Source organism: Balaenoptera ricei, chromosome 19 (assembly GCF_028023285.1).
Source record: "Balaenoptera ricei isolate mBalRic1 chromosome 19, mBalRic1.hap2, whole genome shotgun sequence".
In the NCBI taxonomy this organism is placed as follows: domain Eukaryota; kingdom Metazoa; phylum Chordata; class Mammalia; order Artiodactyla; family Balaenopteridae; genus Balaenoptera; species Balaenoptera ricei.
Window position 1 is genome coordinate 19,101,455 of NC_082657.1, and position 22,800 is coordinate 19,124,254.

General features: G+C 41.1%; 1 long non-coding RNA gene across 5 annotated transcripts in view; it reads left to right on the forward strand.

Moving 5' to 3' along the window:
• Positions 1-60: 60 nt before the first annotated feature.
• Positions 61-22,800, forward strand: part of LOC132354052 (uncharacterized) — a 153,361-nt gene continuing 130,621 nt past the window's right edge. For 4 of the 5 annotated variants that reach the window (XR_009499156.1, XR_009499157.1, XR_009499158.1 and 1 more), the window contains exons 1-3: positions 61-222; positions 4,185-4,249; positions 5,554-5,651. This is a non-coding gene — a long non-coding RNA (uncharacterized LOC132354052). The remainder of the gene's footprint in view (positions 223-4,184; positions 4,250-5,553; positions 5,652-22,800) is intronic. The other variant, XR_009499159.1, reaches the window with a different exon arrangement.

Genomic DNA, 22,800 nt, shown 5'->3' on the forward strand with positions numbered 1-22,800 from the left:
CCGCGCGCCCCAGCCAGGGTGCGGGGAGAGGCCCGATTCCGCGATCGCTGGCCGCGGCTTGCGGGGCAGAACCGCTGCGCGGAGCCTTCCGGACTTCGGTTCCACCTCCCCGCTGCAAATCTGTGCTCTGCGCGCGCGGCCGCCAGCCGGGAAAAGATCTGGCTGCGTGTGGGAAAAGATAGTAACCTAGAAACAGGCCGTCCTCAACAAGTATAATAATAGGTAAAATTTGTTGGTTGCCTGTAATGTGCTAGGCTCATGTTATCTTCATTTACAGATGAGGATCCGGGCGCTTAGAAACGCTAAGTGGAGTGATGGAAATGTTATAAAACTGGATGGTGGTGATGGTTGCACAATTTTAAAATTTGTTCAGAAATACTAAATTGTACCCTTAAAGTGGGTTGGGGGTGGGGCTGGAGCAAATAGAGACTCTCTGGTCATCCTGACGTTATGAAGCCAAATTAAAACAAACTTGGAGGCTGAGAGTCGGCATCAGATGGGCCTTTCCTCAGAGGTTGGCTTGGGGGCTGTGGGATGTGGTGTGAACTCCGGGACACTCCACACATACACACACACACACACACACACACACACACGCTGTCCTGGGGCGCGCGCACACACACACACACACACACACACACGCTGTCCTGGGGTGAAAGCGCGCCTTTGGAGTGGGGACATTGGTGTGTGTTGGCCGGAATGTCAGGTCCCTAACCCTATGTCATGCATGTGCTGTCTTTTCAGTTGTGACAAAATATAAAATTTACCACTTTAACCATTTTAAGTTCACAGTTAAGTAGTGTTAAATGCGTTCACCTTGTGCAATCTCTAGGACTCTTTTCATCTTGTAAAACTAAAACTGTGCCCTATCCCCGCTTCCCCCCAGCCCTTGAACCATTCTACTTTCTGTCTCTGAATTTGCCTGTTATAGGTACCTATACAAGTGGAATCACAACATTTGTCCAATGTCTTCAAGATTCAACCATGTGATACCGACCAGGGTTCTTGGCCTTCCCCAATCAATAGAAATTGATCAGAGGCTAGACAAGAAATTCAGGCAAGGCTTTATTGGGGCCCCTGCTGCAGCAGGGGGGAAAAAGAACAAGTTAACAGTTTCCCTTGCTCACTCCCTGGGGCGGATGCGCTGGTTCCTTATATGGGGTGAGGGTAGGGGCGGGTCCAGGGGTCAGGCCAGAGGGGGGGGCTTAGGTGTTTTGCCCACCCCTTTGGTGGTGTTGAGTGCAGGGGGGCAGGCACAGTGCCCTGCTTATGCTCCCGACACCCTGTTTTTGCACCCAGCTCTTCAGAAGTGGCAGTTGGGCTTTTTGGTCTCTTTGTACCTTGTCCAGAATTTGCCCCAAATGCACAATGTGCACAGTTATTTTTAGTCCCTATAGCTTCTTTGTATTTTGTTGCTTGAGGAGAGGTTTGTCCAGGTGCAAACACTGCAGCAAAGGGTCCCAGGCCCCAGCCTGTCTCACATATTGTAGCGTGTGTCAGAATTTCTTTCCTATTTAATAACATTTCTCTCATATATATATTATATATATAATATATATATATAAAACCACATTTTGTTTATCCATTCATCACTTGGGTTGTTTCCTCTTTTTTTTAAAATTAATTTATTCTTATTTTTTAATTTATTTTTGGCTGCTTTGGGTCTTTGTTGCTGCGCGCGGGCTTTCTCTAGTTGCGGGGTGCAGGGACTACTCTTCGCTGCAGTGCGCGGGCTTCTCATTGCGGTGGCTTCTCTTGTCGCAGAGCACAGGCTCTAGGCGCGCGGGCTTCAGTAGTTGTGGCACACGGGCTCAGTAGTTGTGGCTTGCGGGCTCTAGGGCGCAGGCTCAGTAGTTGTGGCACATGGGCTTAGTTGCTCCACGGCATGTGGGATCTTCCCAGGCCAGGGCTCGAACCCGTGTCGTCTGCATTGGCGGGCAGATTCTTAACCACTGCGCCACCAGGGCAGCCCCGGGTTGTTTCCTCTTTTTGGCTCTCCTGAATAATGCTGCTATGAACATTGATGTATAAATATCTCTTTCAATTCTTGGATATAGAGAATCCATGTGTTTTGAATTTAACATTCTTAAACATTAAGGATGCTTTTTCTCTAATATGTAAACAGGCAAGATTTTGGGGGAAGAGATGATAAAAATGGCAGTCTGGAGTCGACTTCTATTTCCGGGTGTCACGTTTTGAGACCCTTTGTGGACCGGCTGTACAATGGGCCATGTGATGGGTCATGTGACTTCCACTCACAGGGAGGATGCAGCCCTACCTGGGCTGATGCCTGAGTGGCACACACCCATGAAGAGGGAAGGAAACCAGATAAGCAGAGATGGGGCTTCTCACCTCATTCCTTAAATAAAAAATACATTCTCAATGGATTAAATATTTAAAGGTTTAAAAAATAAGTCACAAAACAAAGATAAATTCTTTATGTAGTTGTGTGACTATTTTAGGGCAGATATGAAAGGACTCTCTGTCAGACCATTTGGGCTTCTTCATCAGCCTGTTCAGGTTTTCTGTTTCTTCTCAAGATAATTTTAATTGCTAGAGAACCATTCATTTCATTCAGGGTTTCACATTTTAGAAACATCTGGCTATCACATCTGTATCTGTGGTCATATCCGTTTTAGGGATTGTTGACTTGATTGTTTATTTGGGCTATTGTTTCTTTGTGTTTCTTGATTATGCTTTCCAGCTATTTTAATATTTTGCTGTTTTTCTTTTTTCCCCAAGGAACTGAAATTTATCAGTACTGATTACTTTCTTCTTTGTCTATTTATTTCTACCTCCTTTTCATATTTCCACTGTTAATTTCTTTCTGGTTCCTTCAGATGAATGTTTATTTGTTTATTTTTATTCTTTCTTGTTTAATAATGAAAATATTTAAGGAATGAATTTACTTGTGAGTACAGACGTGTGTGTGTGTGTATAGTGTTTTAAATTGTCTTATTTTTTTCTCTTTCACAATGTCTTAAAACATTTTCTTATTTTGTAAAGGTAATAATAATTTCTTTAAACCGTGGTCAAAATAATATCGTTAAAAAAAGTCAGTTATACGTGAGGAAAAGCAACTATTCCTGGCCCACTCCTACCCAACCCAGTCTTAGTTCCCCAAAGGTAAAACTTTACCTCCAGCTTGCTCTGTAGTTATTCCTTCATTTAGTCTTTTATTAACTATGTATTGAGTGCCTGCCTTCTATGTGCCTAAGTAACTGTTTTAGGTACCAGTGTATATAGAGGTGAATAAAAACAGGGAAGCATCACTGCATCCCCCCCTACATAGTACTGGTGGAGTGGAGATATAGTATAAATAGAAATAAAAGACAGAATATGTATATTAGATGTGATAAGTCAAGTTCTACAGAGGAAAAAAAGTCAGGTAGTGGGGATAGGGAGCGGTGGATCAGCGAAGTGTTCACTGAGATGGTGACTTTTGAAAAAAGACCTGAAGGAGGAGAGACAGAGAGTCACAGAGACATCATATGGAAGAGAATTCCAGGCAGAAGGAACGCAAGGACCCTGAAGTAGGAGCCTGCCTGAAATGTTTAAGGAACTACAAGAGAGCCATTGAGGCTGGACTGTAAACTGTGTGTGTGAGGAGAAGGCAAATGCAGCATCAGGAAATGAGTTAAGAGGCTATTTATTTATTTTTAAAATTTTTATTTATTTATTTTTGGCTGCGTTGGGTCTTTGTTGCTGCGCGCGGGCTTTCTCTAGTTGTGGCGAGCAGGGGCTACTCTTCGTTGCGGTGCGCAGGCTTCTCATTGTGGTGGCTTCTCTTGTTGAGGAGCACGGGCTCTAGGCGCATGGGCTTCAGTAGTTGTGGCATGTGGGCTCAGTAGTTGTAGCACACGGGTGGCTTATTTGCTCCACGGCATGTGGGATCTTCCTGGACCAGGGCTTGAACTCGTGTGCCCTGCATTGGCAGGTGGATTCTAAACCACTGTGCCACCAGGGAAGCCCCAAGAGGCTATATATTTAAATAACATACCTATGCTATGATGTCTTCATTTATATAGTTTAGACATTTTCTAATCCCCTGATGGATAGGGATTTGACACACTCCACAACTCCTATTTTTCTTCTTTAGTTTCCTAATACACATATTACTATTTTCAGTTCCAAACTTGTAGTTTAAGCAACACACTTACACCTTCTCTTTCTTATTCCATCAGGTATAGACAGTGTCTTTTGACTCCCAGCTTTAAAAGATGAAGATGCCAGCACCTCTAACCTTCCAGTAAGTTTGCATCCTTTTTTCTACATTCTCAGCTTCTGTTATCTGTGCTTTTTATTATCTGTGCTACACCTTATTCACATTCCAATCTGTAATCATAATTCAGTCTTTTTTTCCTTTCTTTTCATTGAGATATAATTGACCTACAGCCCTGTGTAAGTTTAAGGTGAACACCATAATGATTTGACTTAGATACATCGTGAAATGATCACCACAATAAGTTTAGTGAACATCCGTCATCTCCTATAGATACAAAAAAAAAGAAAAAAAGAAAAAAGAAGAAAAGAAAAAATATTTTTTCCTTGTGATGAGAACTCAGGATTTACTCTCTTAACGATTTACATACGTAACATAAAGCAAAGTATAATATAATTATATGAATCATGTTGTACATTACATCCCTAGGACTTCTTTACCTTATAACTGGCAGTCTCTAACTTCTGACCACCTTCATCCAATTCCTCCTCCCCTCAAACCCCCCTCCCCCCGCCTATGGTGACCACAAATCTGATCTCTTTTTCTACGAGTTTGTTTGTTTGAAGTATAATTGACCCACAGCACTATGTTAGTGCCTGGTGCACAACATAGTGATTCAACATTTCTGTACATTACAAAATGATCACCATGATAAGTCTAGTTACCGTCTGTCACCATACAAAGATATTACATTATTATGGACTATATTCCCTATGCAGTACATTTTGTCCTGTGACTCATTTATTTTGTAACTGGAAGTTTGTACCTCTTGATGTCCCTTGCCCATTTCACTCCTCCCTCCACCCCAGCTCTCCTCTAGCAACCACTTGTTTGTTCTTTGTATCTGTGACTCTGTTTCGGTTTTATCTATAACTGCTTTTCAGTTCACTTGTTTTGTTTTAGATTCCACATATAACTGAAGTCATATGGTATTTGTCTTTCCCTGTCTGACTTATTTTGCGGAGCATAATACCCTCTAGGTCCATCCATGTTGTCGCAAATGGCAGGATTTCCTTCTTTTTTATGGCTGAATGATATTCTGTTGTATACATATGCCTCATTTTCTTTATCCATTCATCCATTGATGGACACTCAGGTTGTTTCCATGACCTGGCTCTTGTGTATAATGCTGCAATGAAATTGGGGTGCCTTGTTTTTCTTTATCAAAGAAAACTGAACATTTCTAAACTCTCCATCATATCATGTGTTCTGACAGACTCTACTTTTCTTATCAGATACCTGTCTTCCTCCTCTCTCTTTAATCTGGACATGTTCCTCTCTAGGACTGTTGCATTCCTGTTGTTCTGGATTTCCCTTTGTTGCTATTTTAGGTTGTATCCTGTGTTTTGGATTCCCTGTTTTCTTTCCTGGTTTAACCCCTCATCTTTTTGAAGCACATCTTCAAGTAGTTGTCCAAGAAAAAGAGCTGGTAGGTGAAATTTCTATGTTCTTGCATGTCTGAATATTTAATCTTATACTTTAATTGTTTGGTTAATTATAAACTTATAGAAAAAAGAATTTTCCCTCTGAATTATTTTAAATTTAAAAATTTAAAAATTATTTGCTATTTTCCCTTATAGCTTTGTTATATATCGGTTGTATTTCTTAAATTCCTTACTTTTCATTTTGAAAAATATCAAATCTATAAAAAAATGGAAGGAATGGTGGAAAGAACACCTCTATGTCCTTCACATAGATCCACTAATCATTAAGATTTTGCCACATTTGGTATATCTTTCTGTCTACACACATGTGGTGTGCATGCATACACACACACACAAATGCACATACACATGCACAGTTTTTCTGAACCATTTGAATGTAACTTTCAGATATCATGTCACTTCACCCCTAAGTATATATATCCTAAGAACAAAGACATTCTCATGCATAACTACACTACAGTTATTGCACTCAATAGATTAATGTAGATAAAATAATATCATCTAACTGATATACAACCCACTTTTGTCTATCTCTAATTGTTCAAATAAGCTTCTCCACAACTGTTTGTTTTCTTGTCAATCCATGATTCAGTTGTGTTTAGTAGTCAGTCTCTTTGAAGGTATATCTCATCTGTTTTCTAACATTTGGTGTTGGTGATAAAAAATCTGAATTTTGTTCCTTCATAAGTGGTATTTTTTTCCTTCCAGAAGCTTTTAGAATATTTTCTTTTTTTCCCAGTGTTCTAAAATTTTGCAGACATGTGGGTCTTTTAAAAGACCTTGTGCTGTTTGCTCTGTAGGTACTTTCAATTTGAAAACTTGTAACTTTAACCTTTCGGAGATTTTGTTGTATTGCTCATTTGATAATGTTTCCCCTCTGATTTCTATCTTTCTTTATCTGGAATGCCTATAAAACTGGACCTTCTGGAAAGGTCTTCTGAGTCTCATTTCTTTTATGTCTCCCATCTCATGGTCTTTTTGCTCTGCTTTCTGGAAGATTTCTTCTGTTTTATCTTCTGGGCCTTCAGTTTATTTCAACATCATATTTTCATTCTATAAGAGCCCTTTCTTGTTCTCTGATTGTGCTGTTTACTTAGCATCTTGTTTTTGATTTTGAATGCAATAACTTCCTGATTATAGTTATGATTATAATTAGAAAAATATTTTAATTCTCTTCTATTTCCTGAATTAGTTCTCTTTCCTTTGAGGTTGTTTTTTTCCTGTTTGTGGTAATTTTTTAAGGCAGTCCTTAGCAAATTAATACAAATTTCTGTCTCTCTTTCTTTCCCTCCCTTCCCTCCTTCCTTCCTCCCTCCCTCCTTCCCTTCCTTCCTTTCCTTTCCTTCCTTCCTTCCTTCTTTCTTTCCTTCCTCCCTCCCTCCCTCCCTTGCTTCTCTCCTTCCTTCTTCCTTCTTTCTCCTCCTTCTCCTCCTCCTCCCTTTTCTTCTTTGTTATTTAATGGAAGAACTCTCAGATGTTTCATTTGCAGAGTTGATCTTTTGTGACCCTGCATTCTGAACGAGGGGAGGAGCTAAGGACTGGACTGTTTAAGACAGAGCCTTTGGAGTTATCCCAGTGTTTTTGGCCCGGTCTCACTTGCGTCCTCTGTCTTATTCCTCTCTCGAATTCTGTAGGGAAGATCGGCAACCTCCTCTGTGGTGTGTCATCTGTCATTACTTCTGTATCAGCTTGACACAGTCTCACAATTTTTTTTAAAGCTTTCTTCCACTGATGGACAACTTCCTGTTCTCTTTGTCATTGTGGATTTATTCCCATTTTAGTCCTTTACTATCATTTTTGTAGGGTCTTAGGGGGAAGAAGAGAAAAACTGAGTGGCCAGTCCATCATTTTGAAAATAGCACTTGTTTTCTTGTCTCCAACTTGCAGTTTTGATCTTTTTAGCTGGGAAGTTATTTAGGAGGCCTGTATCAGTCAGGATGGCCTAGGCTATGCTGTATAACAAAACTCTTAAAAATATTAATGGCTTAAAACGGCAAAAGTTTATTTCTTGCTCACCGAGGTTGGCTGGGGGCTCTGCTCCAGGTCTCCCCACTCTGAGACCCAGGCTAACAGAGCAGCTGCCATCTCGCTGTTACCAGTTGCCATGGCAGAGATAACCTAGTGAATCGTGCACTGTCCCTTTAAGTTTCCACCCAGAAATGACACCCATCATTTCTCTTCATATTTCATTGGCCAAAGAAAATCATTTGACTATTCTTAACATCAAAGGGGGTGAAGAAGTACAATCCTACCCTGTGCCTAGAAAATGGAAAGCTGGAAATGTCTGTTGAACAGTACAATGAACCACCAGAAGACTGTAAAATTTCAAGTGTTTGAATTCTAAAAACTTTTAACACTTGAATTAAAAAAAAATTGCACTGGAATCAGAGAAAGTAGGCTTGTATAAAATTCCTGAGATTTTTTCATTGCATTATTTGTGACTGATTTTTTAAAATGCTTTATGGGATTGGAAAAGATGTACCCTTTGTTGGTTGTAGACAAGTTTGACACATACACAACATGAAGCTATTTATATCTTCTGTATACCTGTTAATTTTTTTATATACCAGATCTATCAAAGACTAAAGAATTATTTCAAGTTCTTACCATACTATTGTGTTTCTATAGATTTCTCCTTGTTTTTATAACAGTTTTGCACTCATATTTACCTTGTAAGAGTTCATAGTAGATATGTATTTTCTATTTTGTTTAAATAACCTTTGTCTCAATTAATAGGACTTTTATTTTATTTATTTATTTATTTATTTTTAAATTAATTAATTAATGTATTTATTTTTGGCTGTGTTGGGTCTTCATTGCTGCACACGGGCTTTCTCTAGTTGTGGTGAGCGGGGGCTACTCTTCATTGCGCTGCACGGGCTTCTCATAGCAGTGGCTTCTCTTGTTGCAGAGCACCGGCTCGGCATGTGGGCTTCAGTAGTTGTGGCACTTGGGCTCAGTAGTTGTGGCGCACAGGCTTAGTGGCTCCACGGCATGTGGGATCTTCCCAGACCAGGGCTCGAACCCATGTCCCCTGCATTGGCAGATGGATTCTTAACCACTGCGCCACCAGGGAAGTCCCCTAATGGGACTTTTAAATTCTTGTTCCATTGCCACATATCTTCTGTACTCTCTTAGGATCTCAAAGTGCTTTTTATAATTAAAAAATTTTTTTAATTTTTAATTTTTTAAAAGTGATATTGAATTTGGTGATGATTTCCTGGATATGACACCAAAAGCACAGGCAACAAAAGTAAAAATAGATATATTGGACTTCATCAAAATTAAAACTTTCAGGACACTCTCAACACAATGAAAAGGCAACCTACAGAATGAGAGAAAATATTTGTAAATGATATATCTGATCAGGGGTTGATGTCTAGAATATAGAGAACTCCTATAATTCAACAATGAAACAAACAACCCAATTCAAAATGGGCAAAGGACTTGAATAGACATTCTGCAAAGAAGATATACAAATGGCCAACAAGCACACGAAAAGGTGCTGAACATCACTAATTACTAGGGAAATGCAAATCAAAACCACAGTGACAGGGAACTATAGTCAATATCTTATAATAACCTATAATGGAAAAGAATCTGAAAAAGTATGTGTATATATCATATATATATAGATATCATATATATATATATATATATATATATATATATATCACTTTGATGTACACCTGAAACTAATACAACATTGTAAATCAACTATACTTCAATTAAAAAAAACAAAACCACAGTGAGATACCACCTCACAACCATTAGGATGACTACTATCAAAAACACAGAAAATAGCAAGTGTTAAGGAGAATGTGGAAAAACTGGAACCTTTGTGCACTGTTGTTGGGAATGTAAAATGGTGCAGTTGCTATGGAAAGTAGTATGTTGGTTCCTCAAAAAATTAAACATAGAATTACCATATGATCTAGTAATACATTTCTGGGTATATACTCAAAGGAATTGAAATCAGGGTCTTGAAGGGATATTTGCCCACCCATGTTCATAGCATCATTATTCACAATAGCCATAAGGTGGAAGCAACCCATTCACCCACTGATGAATGAATGGATAAACAAAATGTGGTATAGACATACAATGGAATATACTCAGCCTTAAAAAGGAAGGAAATTGGAACAGGTGCTACAACATGGATGAACCTTGAAGTCGTTATGCTAAGTGAAATACGCCAGTTACAAAAAGGCATGTACTGTATGATTTCACTTATATGAAGCACTTAGATGCTATGGACTGAATTGTGTTCACCCTAAATTCATATGTTGACGCCCTAACTCCCAATGTGGCTGCATTTGGAGACAGGTTCTTTAAAGAGGTAATTATGGGTGGGGCCCAATATGGCTAGTGTCTTTATAAGAAGAGACCAGGGATGCATGCACACAGAGAAAAGGCCATGTGAGGACACAGTGAGAAGATGGCCATCTCCAAGCCAAGGAGAGAGATCTCAGGAGAAACCAAACCTGTCAGTACTTCATCTTGGACTTGTAGGCTTCAGGACTGGGAAAAAATAAATTTCTGTATTTTAAGCCACCCAGCCTGTGGTAATTTGTTATGGCAACCTTAGCAGATTAATATACCAGAGTAGTCAAATTCATAGAGACAGAAAGTAGGATGATGGTTTCCAGGGTCTGGGAGGAGAAGGGAATGGAGAATTATCTAATGGGTACAGGGTTCAAGTTTTGCAAGATAAATTCTGGAGATTGGTTGCACGACAATGTGAAGGTGCTTAACACGGCTGAACTGGACATTTAAAAATGGTTAAGATGGTAAATTTTATACTATGTGTATTTTATCACAGTTAAAAATAAACATGTTTTTAATTGTGATAAAATATACATAATATAAAAGTTACCTTCTACCATAGCCCTATTTTTCTCCTCTCCTTTATAGCAAAACTGAAAAAAGTAGTTTCTGTTTGCTCTCTCCACTTCTTCATGGCTCACTTTCTCTTGAACCGTTCCAATTAGGATTTTCTGAAACTGCCTCGTTCAGGGTTAACTGAGATAATTCCAATCCATCAGCAGCAATGTTGCTCTCGCTCCTCCTTGAGATACTTGCCCCGTGACCTCCTGGTTTTCCTCTCGCTTTTCCTTTGTAGGATGGGGCTCGCCCCTCCTCCTGACTTTATCTGCAAGTTACCCCAGGACTCTGCCCCAGGCTTTTTATACTCACCCCCTGGCAATCTCATCCAGTGCCGTCTATACACTGGTGAATTTCAGGTTCTATCTCCAGCCCACCCTCCCTTGGAACCCAGCGCAGAACATCCACCTGCCCACCCCACATCGTCACGAGGATGTCGACCAGGCATCTGAAATGCATCATGCCCCAAATAAATCCTGACTTCTCCTTCAGAACCTGTCTCCCTCCATTGTTTGCCATCTCAGTAAATAGCACCACTTTGCAACCAGATCGAAAAACAGGCACCCTCGTAATTGCGCACCAAAGATCTTGGAGTCACCTTGACCCCTCTCTTTCTGTTTCACCCCACATCCAACTCACCCGAATATCCTGTTGTCTGTCTTCAAAATCTCTCCAGGGCCTGGTTCCTCCCCGCCTCCTCTTCTACCACCTGCCTTGGCCAGGCAAGCTCCTCTCATCTGGATGACTGCGGAGGCTTCTTAGTTAAATGAACAAATGAATAAATGCTATGAGTGTTGAAATTAGTGATATGAAATATAAATGTGTATGCCCGAGGACGCCATCTGAAATGTAATTGAACGTTTTTCTCTGCAGGCTGCGGGTGAGAATAGGTGATCATATATCAGCATATGTAACCCAGAGAACTAGCAGTATCGCCACACCCCTCTCACCCAGTAGCGAATGTATACCTGGTAAAAGACCGCTAGTATCACCAGGAAGTCTGCAGACACACAGACGTGCATCTCTGTTGACTAACTGAAAGTACATTAGCATGGCCGTTAGAACTTTGAGAGAAATCAGAGAATTTGAGATACTGACCACGCGAATAACCAGATTATCGGAGAATGAGCTGCTTTGCTTAGGATGGTTGATGGTTCTGAGAGGAGCAAGTGTGGTCCTAGTTTCAAAGAGTATGGTGTATGACCCCACCACCCCACCCCCAAGCCGCATCCTCTTCCCATACCTATCTATCTTGGTAGCAGAAACAGCTGGAGTTTAATGGTCTATTTATTTATTTAGATTTGGCCAGAAGGGACACATCAAAGTTATGGCACTAAAATGTTTCTGCCCTTGGGGTGGATACTACATTAAAACATCCTGTTGCCGAGAAGAAGCAACTCTTGAAGTTGGACCGGTGGTGGGAGGCTGAGAGTGGGGTGGGACCAGGTGTCTTGAGACGAGTTGCTTACTGATGGGCGGAAGGTGTTAAACCTTCTGGGTGATGCAGTCTCCTCGGTACCACATGAGTCAGGTGCTGGCCATGCTAGGACGAGGCAGAAGCCAGAGCAGTAGCAAAACTGTTGGGAGGGGTCTGAAACAGAACTGGAGGAGCCTCTGGCAGTGGCTGTGTGGAAGGTAAAAAAAGGAGAGAGAGAGAGAGAGAGGGATAAAAGAAGAAGGAGAAGGGAAAGGAGAAGGAGGAGGAGGAGGAGGAAGGAGAGGAGGAGGGGGAGGGGGGAGAGGGAGGGAGGGGAGGGTCGCCACTCGGGGGGAGGGCTGCCTCTCAGCATCACTTCTGTGACCTATTTCAGGACGGACACAGGTGATGTGGACAGGTCATCGTTGTGTTTTCCATCACTTGCAGTGGCCGCACAGATAGTCCCAGTGTCACACAGAGGCAGAGCCTACAGAACAAGTCTGTCCCTCTGAATGTTCAGCCCCATCTTTCTCCTCCCAGGACAGGCCACCTGCTCTGCTCAGGTGCCCAGGGATCCCTTAGTGCAGAGAGTCCTGATATGTCCTGCCAGCAGCAGAGGGAGCCCACACTCTACCGAAAGGGATTCAGTTTCTCATTAGAACACAAAGCAGAAAATACAATAACGGTGTTTTTTGCCACGCAGTATGTCCTTACAGATGAAGCTTTAATCTCCCTCATACATCTCCGTTGCTGTAAATTCCTGCTCTATTATGGTACCATATGCCGTGATTCCCTGGGAGAAAGCCACAGTAAGCTTGGCGGCGAGCTTGGGCTTCTGAGCTGTTTGTGCCGCGTGTTGAATCACATATTATCTCACACTTAAAGGTATGTCTTAATAAGCTCTTTTATATCAGTTTATTAGCCGTGATCCTGCAGTTGATCAGTTTTGTCATGGAAGGGTACCACGGAGCTCAATGACAATTACGAGATGTAAGAGGCAGAAGGAAAGTTAGGCTCGAAACACAACAGAGTGCAGTTCATCTGATGGTCTAGCAGCTGCCGATTCGCCTTCTCGTCTGTTTCTAAGTAATAGATATTGATGCTTCTCTGCTCAGAGCAGACCTACTGTACATGCAGTTGCCCACAGTGCACAGAATGGCATTTTTTTCAAAGTCCTTTCCAGCTCACTGTTAAAGGCACAATGTCAGATGTCAGGACCCGCAAGGGTTACTCTTGGGGCTAAGCCACACCATCATTGTTCCTCACACTGTGCTCTTTCTGGGAAAAAGAAACATGTTCGCCTTTTGCCTCATTTCCCTCCCAAAGCAACTGACCAAGTTCTGAAACCACTCTTAGGAGGAAAAAAACCCCTCAGGTCCTGTATCCTTTATGATGACAGCTGTCATCTGTGCCTGGTGGGAAAGGGGGACCAACAGGAAACATTTAGAAAACAGTTTTTCACCTAAAACCGGTCATGGAGTCTTTGACTTCAGAAGCAGCTCCACTCAAGCTTCTGTGGCCACTTGCTGGGTTGGCAGCTTCTTTCTGAGGATGATCGCCATGCCACAGGGTGAGGGCACCACCGTGTTACCCTGACTAGGACCTCCTTCTCCTAGCTGGAAAGCTAACAGGCACAGGGCCAGTCTAAGAGCTTCCCAGGCCCCAGAGGCTTTTACTTTTGGATCCCCTACTACAAAAAATGTCAAAAAAATGGAAATGCACCCCTATCCCACATCATGATAATGTATAAATAAATAATAGATGACAATATGGGCATGGAAACTAGTTGATGTATTATGTCTCATCAAGTGTATTAATCCTGACATTGCATTGTTTTCTCTATAGTTTTGGGCTGATACGTTTTTTTTTCCTCCTAGGCTGTGTACATATCCTTGGGTCTTTGGAGCTCTCTGAGTTCTGAGCCCTGCTCCTTGAGGGGAGGGAGGGGGGCGGGGAGTGGAAAGGACTTGGTGCAGAGGATGGGTGCTGAATGGTTGGGGGCCAAGTTGAAGTTTGGTCCTAGCCCTCACCTGCCTGGTCCAAAGGGAACCAACCTCAGAGGAAATTAAGAGGACCCTTACCTGTCCTTAAATAAAACCAGAAAGATTCTCACCTGTTTGTAAAAAAGGTGCAGAGAACGGGAATACCTTTTCTAGTAACACGCTCATTCGTTCATTCATTCATCCCCTCATTCAAAAAGCATTTTTTTGGAAACCCTACTAAGTGCCAAGCCTAGTGCTCGGCATTTGGGAAATAAAGGCAGGTAAGATGCAGTGCCTGCCCTCAGGAGCCCAGAGTTCCTCAGTCCCTCTGTCCTGGGGCTGCTCTTGGTCAGCCTTCCAGGACCCACCCTTGCCTCCAAAGCTTCCACAGATATACTCCTGGCTGTTATGAGCTGAGTTGTGTCCTCCAGAAATTCCTATATTGAAATCCTAACTCCCAGTGCCTCAGAATGTGACTATATTTGGAGATGGGGCCTTTAAAGAGGTGATTAAGGTTGAATGAGGTCATTAGGATGGACCCCAATCCAATATGAATGATGTCCTTGTAAGAAGAGATTAGGACACAGATACACACAGAGGGAGACCACGTGAAGACGCTCGGAGACGATGACCACCTACAAACCAAGGAGAGAGGCCTCAGAAGAAACCAACCCTGTTGACATCTTGAATTCAGACTTCTAGCTTTCAGAACTGTGAGAGGATAAATTTCTGTACTCTTGTTGCAGCAGCCCTAGCAAACTAATGCACCGGTTCCGTAGGAGGCCCAGAAGACTCCCTTGACTCTTTCTCAAGAGAAGAAAGAAAAGACACTCAGCCAGCCCCTCCCCGACCTGGTGGAAGCTTCCGCCAACGGGCAGCCTTATTGTGCACTTACCCCAAACCCCCTCAGCCTCATATCTCCTCCGTCTGCTTCCTTCAGGTGCAGACACATCAGCGGGGTTTGGGGGGTTTGCTGAGGATGCGGGGGAGCAGGGTTAGGGGCTCCCTTTCCTCAGTCGCAGTGATTTTTCTCTCTAGAACTTCCTGTGTGTTGTTCTTCGGGGGAGGGGCTTTCACTCTGCTGCATCTACCCAGGCTCTGGGGGACATTCAGTCCTCATTTTTCTTTTCTTCGTCTTCTTTTTTCAAAAATATTTATTAATTTATTTGGCCACGCCGGCTCTTAGTTGCGGCATGCAGGATCTTTAGTTGTGGCATGCGTACTCTTAGTTGAGGCATGCAAACTCTTAGCTGAGGCATGCATGCAGGTTCTAGTTCCCCGACCATGGATCGAACCCAGGCCCCCTGCATTGGGAGCTTGGAGTCTTCGTCACTGGACCGCCAGAGAAGTCCCCCTCATTTTTCTTTTTTCTTTTTTTTTTTCTTTTTAAAAATTAATTTTTTAATTTCAATTTATTTTTTAAAAATATGTCATATATATTCACATCTCAAAATTCCAAAAATATGTAGCACACAATTCAAACTTTTTCCCTTACCTCTGTCCCTCAGTCTACCACCCCCCTCCACTCCCAGAGGAAATTATCTATTTCTTGTGCCAAATGACTTTCATTTTTCTTACAAGTTTGGGAAATAAAATCTCCAAGTTAGATACTATCACGGGAAATATAAACTACATGTAGTATTTAGGAAATCTGTAAATTAAAAAAAATTGCCTGGTTCTAGCATGTTTTTCCTTACCAATAAGATATCAGACTAAGGGGGCATCTCTTTAAAGGTGGTCATAATACCTGTTTTTAGATTGACTGTTATGTCTTTTATTATTAATTCAGAAGTCATTTATGACTTGTCTATTCAAGTTGAACTAAGGATATGACCACAGATTGTCATGAAAAATTACTTTGAATGTTTTTTTCCAAAATCACTTATGTATCTAAACTGACTTTTTCTATAAATCAATAAAAAAAATAGTAACAGAAAAATGGGCAAAGGACAGACAATTCAGAGATAAAATACAAATGTTCAGTAAACATATAAAGATATTTAAGTTCACAAGTAATAAGAAAAATTCAAATTCAGATGGACCTCTTTTATTCACCCGTCAGATTAGCAAAAAAAAAAAAAAAAAAAAAGGGAGAATATCCAGTGGTGGAAGGGTGTGGGGAAATGAACGTCATCACAGCATGATGACTGGAGTATAAGCTGGCACAACTTTTTTGAGGGCAATTAAAATTTTATATCTAGAGTTGCTTGTAGTAATCTCTCATGATCGTTTGTATTTCTGCAGTGTCAGTTGTTACTTCTCCTTTTTCATTTCTAATTCTATTGATTTGAGTCTTCTCCCTTTTTTTTCTTGATGAGTCTGGCTAATGGTTTATCAATTTTGTTTATCTTCTCAAAGAACCAGCTTTTAGTTTTATTGATCTTTGCTATTGTTTCCTTCATTTCTTTTTCATTTGTTTCTGATCTGATCTTTATGATTTCTTTCCTTCTGCTAACTTTGGGGTTTTTTTGTTCTTCTTTCTCTAATTGCTTTAGGTGCAGGTTAGGTTGTTTATTCGAGGTGTTTCCTGTTTCTTGAGGTAGGCTTGTATTGCTATAAACTTCCCTCTTAGAACTGCTTTTGCTGCATCCCATAGGTTTTGGGTCATCGTGTCTCCATTGTCATTTGCTTCTAGGTATTTTTTGATTTCCCCTTTGATTTCTTCAGTGATCCCTTCATTATTAAGTAGTGTATTGTGTAGCCTCCATGTGTCTGTATTTTTTACAGATCTTTTCCTGTAATTGATATCTAGTCTCATAGCGTTGTGGTTGGAAAAGATACTTGATACGATTTCAATTTTCTTAAATTTACCAAGGCTTGATTTGTGACCCAAGATATGATCTATCCTGGAGAATGTTCCATGAGCACTTGAGAAAAATGTGTGTTCTGTTGTTTTTGGGTGGAATGTCCTATAAATATCAATTAAGTCCATCTTGTTTAATGTATCATTTAAAGCTTGTGTTTCCTTATTTATTTTCATTTTGGATGATCTGTCCATTGGTGAAAGTGGGGTGTTAAAGTCCCCTACTATGATTGTGTTACTGTCGATTTCCCCTTTTATGGCTGTTAGTACTTGCCTTATGTATTGAGGTGCTCCTATGTTGGGTGCATAAATATTTACAATTGTTATATCTTCTTCTTGAGTCGATCCCTTGATCATTATATAGTGTCCTTCCCCTCATTTTTCTTGACCCCTGGCAGTACTCTGGCTCCCTAGAGCTCTGGGAGTGCTTTTCGGCTCATGCTGTTTGCTACCTCTTGCTACTTCCCAGTGTCTGTTCAGACTGTCCACTGTGCTAAGAGCATCTCTCCCACTCACCAGCCTATCTGCTGCCCGACCCACTCCAGTCCCATGGGGGATATGCCGGTATCCACCATAACTGTTGTAACAAGGGCTCTTCAAACAAACCAAACTAAAGAAACCCTGATATGTCACATTTGCCACTTTCTGTGGTGTCAATGCTCCCATCGTGGCCAGTTTCAGGCTACCAATGTGAGGTCCCTGAACAGAGGGCTGAATTGGGAAGAGGTGTCCACTAGCACACCATTATATTGTATTCCCACCATCAAGATACAATAGATGTAAATAACCTCAAGAGCAAAGAAGGCAGTAAACCACAACAAAATAAAGTAACTAGGAATGATGTTTGGAGTATATATTACTTTCATATTTGAATACAGTTTATTTAATTGTAAGCTCATATAATTTAAGTTTTCATAATGACTATGTCTAGCTTGCAGATTTTCCGAAAATTTAACAATTGACTCTTGCAAGCCAGTAGGAGCTGGCTCCAGCACACAGCTAGGGTGACAGTCCTCTGGGTGGAATAGGTGGTATGTGGATGTAGCAAACGGGGTGGGCATAGTGAGCCAGTGACCCTCGTCTGCGAGACCATGTGGATTGTGAATAAACACCCAACCATCTGGAAGCCTCCAGTGGGAATGAGTAAGCAGACAGTGCCAGGGCCATGAAACAATTACAAGTCCTGTGGCACAGACTAGTTCCTAGACAGTCCTAAGCCCTGCCTCCATGCCTTGATTGTGTGTTTTCCTAGGTGGCTCTAGGTGGTCTCTCCAGGTGCGCACCTTCATCCAGATAGCCATGGCCTTTCCCCTGGGCTACCCTGACATGCCCAGGCTTTCTCTGGGGCCTAAGTGACTTTCCTGGTCCAGGGACGCTATGGGGCACTGTGACCAGGACTGATTTTTTTTGGCTCTGCTGCATGGCATGCGGGATCTTAGTTCCCCCACCAGGGATCAAACCCGTGCCGCCTGCAATGGAAGCATGGAGTCTTAACCACTGGACTGCCGGGGAAGTCCAAGGACTGATTTTGAATAGTAAGGAGCAGCAAAACTCTGTGCCAGGGGCCCTACATCTCTCCTGTGGGATGCTACAGAACAGGGTAACTTCTGGGGCTGAACTGTCTTCTCTGACTCGCTCACATCTGTTTCTTCCTGGGGTTGTGTCAACATGATTTCATTCATGAGAAACTGATCCCTTATTCCTTAAATAATTGTGCATTAACTACAATTAACTACTATTGTAAAATCACCAGTTTACAATTAATATAAGCTTTATTAATTATTATTAATTAAACATGTAAAGATTCTCTTTGTGGACTTCCCTGGTGGTGCAGTGGTTAAGAATCCGCCTGCCAATGCAGGGGACACGGGTTCGAGCCCTGGTTGGGGATGATCCCACATGCCGCGGAGCAACTAAGCCTGTGCGCCACAACTACTGAGCCTGCGCTCTGGAGCCCGCGAGCCACAACTACTGAGCCCACGTGCCTAGAGCCTGTGCTCCGCAACAAGAGAAGCCACCGCAATGAGAAGCCCGCACACCACAACCAAGAGTAGCCCCCGCTTGCCGCAACTAGAGAAAGCCCACGCGCAGCATCAAAGACCCAACGCAGCCAAAAATAATAAATAAAAATAAATTAATTAAAAAAAAAGATTCTCTTTGTGATAGAATCATTTCAGAGTGAAAATCCAAAGATCAACTGGTTATTAAAATATATCAAACAAAATAGTCCTGGCTAGTATGTATTAATAGCAATAAAGTGATGATTTCAAGGCACATACTTCCTCTGCTGGGTCTAGAAGAGGAATACGATGGAAACAGTGAGCTGGGATTACCCAGGTCAATTAAACAGACACAAAGCAATAAATGCCCATCTTTCCAGGAAGCCGTCATAAACATGTAGTCACTATTCTATGTATACCTGCTGATTGATTAACTGATATTAAACAGCAAGTTATTCGGCGTGGGCTGCTGAAGATAAGACTGATACTAGGATTTTAATTCACAAATAGGCAAAAATCAATTTGTCTTTTTTTTTTTAAATTTATTTATTTTATTATTTATTTATTTTTAGCTGTGTTGGGTCTTCGTTTCTGTGCGAGGGCTTTCTCTAGTTGCGGCGAGCGGGGGCCACTCTTCATTGCGGTGCGCGGGCCTCTCACTATCGCGGCCTCTCTTGTTGCGGAGCACAGGCTCCAGACGCGCAGGCTCAGTAATTGTGGCTCATGGGCCCAGTTGCTCCGCGGCATGTGGGATCTTCCCAGACCAGGGCTCGAACCCGTGTCCCCTGCATTGGCAGGCAGATTCTCAACCACTGAGCCACCAGGGAAGCCCAATTTGTCTTTTTTTTACAACAAGAATTTATCTTGGTATAAAAGCTTGCATATATGATATATATCATATATATGTTTATGTATATATGTATGTGATCATATACATACATACGTGTATGACAGAGGGTTATGGGACTGAAATATCTATCTGGACGAAAAATGAGAGTTTCAGTGGGCTGACTGGCTGTTTCCAAACACTGTGAACATTTAGCTTCATGAAGACAGAGCGTCCTCATCTATGATTTTTCCCTCCTATCTTCTGGACTTGGCTTTCCTCTCTGTGCAGTGGCTGACACGTGCCTCCATGTGAATGGGGTCATTCCTGCTCACCTCCTGTGCAAAGGGCTGGGACTGAAGGGCTGCTCCTGGGGAATTCATCAAAGACTCAGATAAAAGAGGCTTTGAAAAGCGCAGAACACATTTCCTTTACTCTTGGCTGATAATTACTGCAAAGCAATTCATCTCAGACGTTATTTTAATAGACGAGTGAGTTCTTGGATATTCTCAGAGGACGACAGACAAAGGTGTACTAGCTCAGGATGGAGGACCCGGAGCTGCAGCTGTGTGCAGGCCGTGGGACCGGCGGGGGTGGTCAGAGGACGTTCTTCACTTTTGTCTTCTCTGGGCTTAAAGTTACAAAAAACTGAACAAACTGTGCTATGACCCCCAAATGTTTCTTCAAGGCTCAGCTACTATGGAATTCACTGAGACCTTCATTAGCTTATCAGTCAGAGTCTTCAATTTTATATTGTTTTTCTAAAAATCAAATTTATTGAGGTACAATTTGCATACCATAAAATGCACACATTTTAAATATATGGTTTAATGAGTTTTGACAAATGTGTACACCATGAAACCATATCTCCAATCAATATATAGATAATTTCTATCATCCAAAATACTCCCTTGTGCCCAGTAGTATACTGGTAAATATTTAACAGCAGGCTCTCTGGAAAAAATGTTATATATTTAACATCTATTTATTTAGCATATTAATAATTTAACATATTAAAAGTATTATTTAAAAAGTATTATGAATTTTGCTGATACAAAGGATGTTTATTACTAATTTATAAGTAATAACAAAATGTATTTTTTTAATCGTAAATCCCATACAGTCAACTGATTATCACAAAATGTTTTCACTGATTTTTCCAGAGTCTTGTGTCTGTAGCCAACCGAAGTTTGCAGTTAACTAGGGTAGTTCTGACCTGTTGGTTGCTATTTTCATTTACTTTAAGGAGTAAGACAAAAGTGAAACAAGACATATGTTGGAACATCACTTGTTTGTTAAAGACATAAACAACTTCTTTGCTGAGTTAGATTATACTTTTGAATGCCAGAAGAATATTGTCTTCATTTTTTGTGCTAGTTGTAGTGTAACAGCTATACACACTACTCACTTCTTTTTATTAAAGTATAATTGATTTACAATGTTTCAGATGTACAGCAAAGTGATTTACTTATATATATTCCTTTTCAGATTCCTTTCCATTATAAATTATTACAAGCTATTGAATATAGTTCCCTGTGCTATACAGTAGGCCCTTGTTATTTATCTATTTTATTCAATATATATACTAGTGTGTATATACACTAGTGTGTAATCCCAAATTCCTAATTAATCCCTCCCCCGCTTTCCCCTTTGGTAACCATAAATTTGTTTTCTATGTCTGTGAGTCTGTTTCTCTTTTGTAAATATGTTCATTTGACAATAGGCAGTACATGGAAGCAACCTAAATGTCCATTGACAGATGAATGGATAAAGAAGATGTGGCACATATATACAGTGGAATATTACTCAGCCATAAAAAGAAACGAAATTGAGTTATTTGTAGTGAGGTGGATGGACCTAGAGTCTGTCATACAGAGTGAAGTAAGTCAGAAAGAGAAAAACAAATACTGTATGCTAACGCACATATATGGAATCTAAAAAAATGGTACTGATGAACCTGGTGGCAGGGCAGGAATAAAGACGCAGACGTAGAGAACGGACTTGAGGTCATGCGGGGGCGGGGAAGGAAAGCTGGGACAAAGTGAGAGAGTAGCATTGACATATATACACTACCAAATGTAAAATGGATGGCTAGTGGGAAGGTGCTGCATAGCACAGGGAGATTAGCTCGATGCTTTGTGGTGACCTAAGGTGGGGTAGGATAGGGAGGGTGGGAGGGAGGCTCAAGAGGGAGGGAATATGGGGATATATGTATACATATAGCTGTTTCACTTTGTTGTACAGCAGAAACTAACACAACATTGTAAAGCAATTATACTTCAATAAAGATATTAAAAAAATAAGTTCATTTGTATCTTTTTTTTAGATTCCACATATAAGTAATATCATATGATATTTGTCATTCTCTGTCTGACTTCACTTAGTATGATAATCTTTAGGTTCATCCATGTTGCTGCAAAAGGCATTATTTCATTCTTTTTTATGGCTGAGTAATATTCCATTGTGTATATATACCACATCTTTATCCATTCATCTGTTGATGGACATTTAGGTTGCTTCCATGGCTATTAGAAATAATGCTGCAATGAACACTGGTGTGCATGTATCTTTTTGAATTATGGTTTTCTCTGGGTATATGCCCAGGAGTGGGATTGCTGGATCATATGCTAGCTCTATTTTTAGTTTGTTAAGGAACCTCCATACTGTTTTCCATAGTGGCTGTACCAACTTACATTCCTACCAACAGTGTAGGAGGGTTCCCTTTTCTCCACACCCTCTCCAGCAATTATTATTTGTAGCCTTTTAATAATGGCTATTCTGACTGGTGTGAGGGGGTACCTCATTGTAGTTTTGATTTGCATTTCTCTAATAATCCCCAGTGGCAGGTTGACAGCTCCATTTGGTTGATATCCTCACTAACACTTGGTATTTTTAAAATTTTAACCATTTGAGTAGATGTTTAGAGGTATCACATTGTGACTTTAATTTGAATTTCCCTAATGACTAATGACATTGAGTACCTTTTCTTGTGCTTATGGACCATTTGTATATTTTCTTCACTGAAGTGTCTGTTCAAGTCTCTGCACGTTTTTAAAAAGTGAGTTCTGAAAACCACCCAAATGTTCACCAACTGATGAATGGATAAATAAAATGTGATATATCCATGCAGTGGAATATTATCTGGTAACAAAAGGAACAAAGTACTAATACATGCTACAACGTGGATGATGCTTGAAAACATGCTAAGTGAAAGAAGCCAG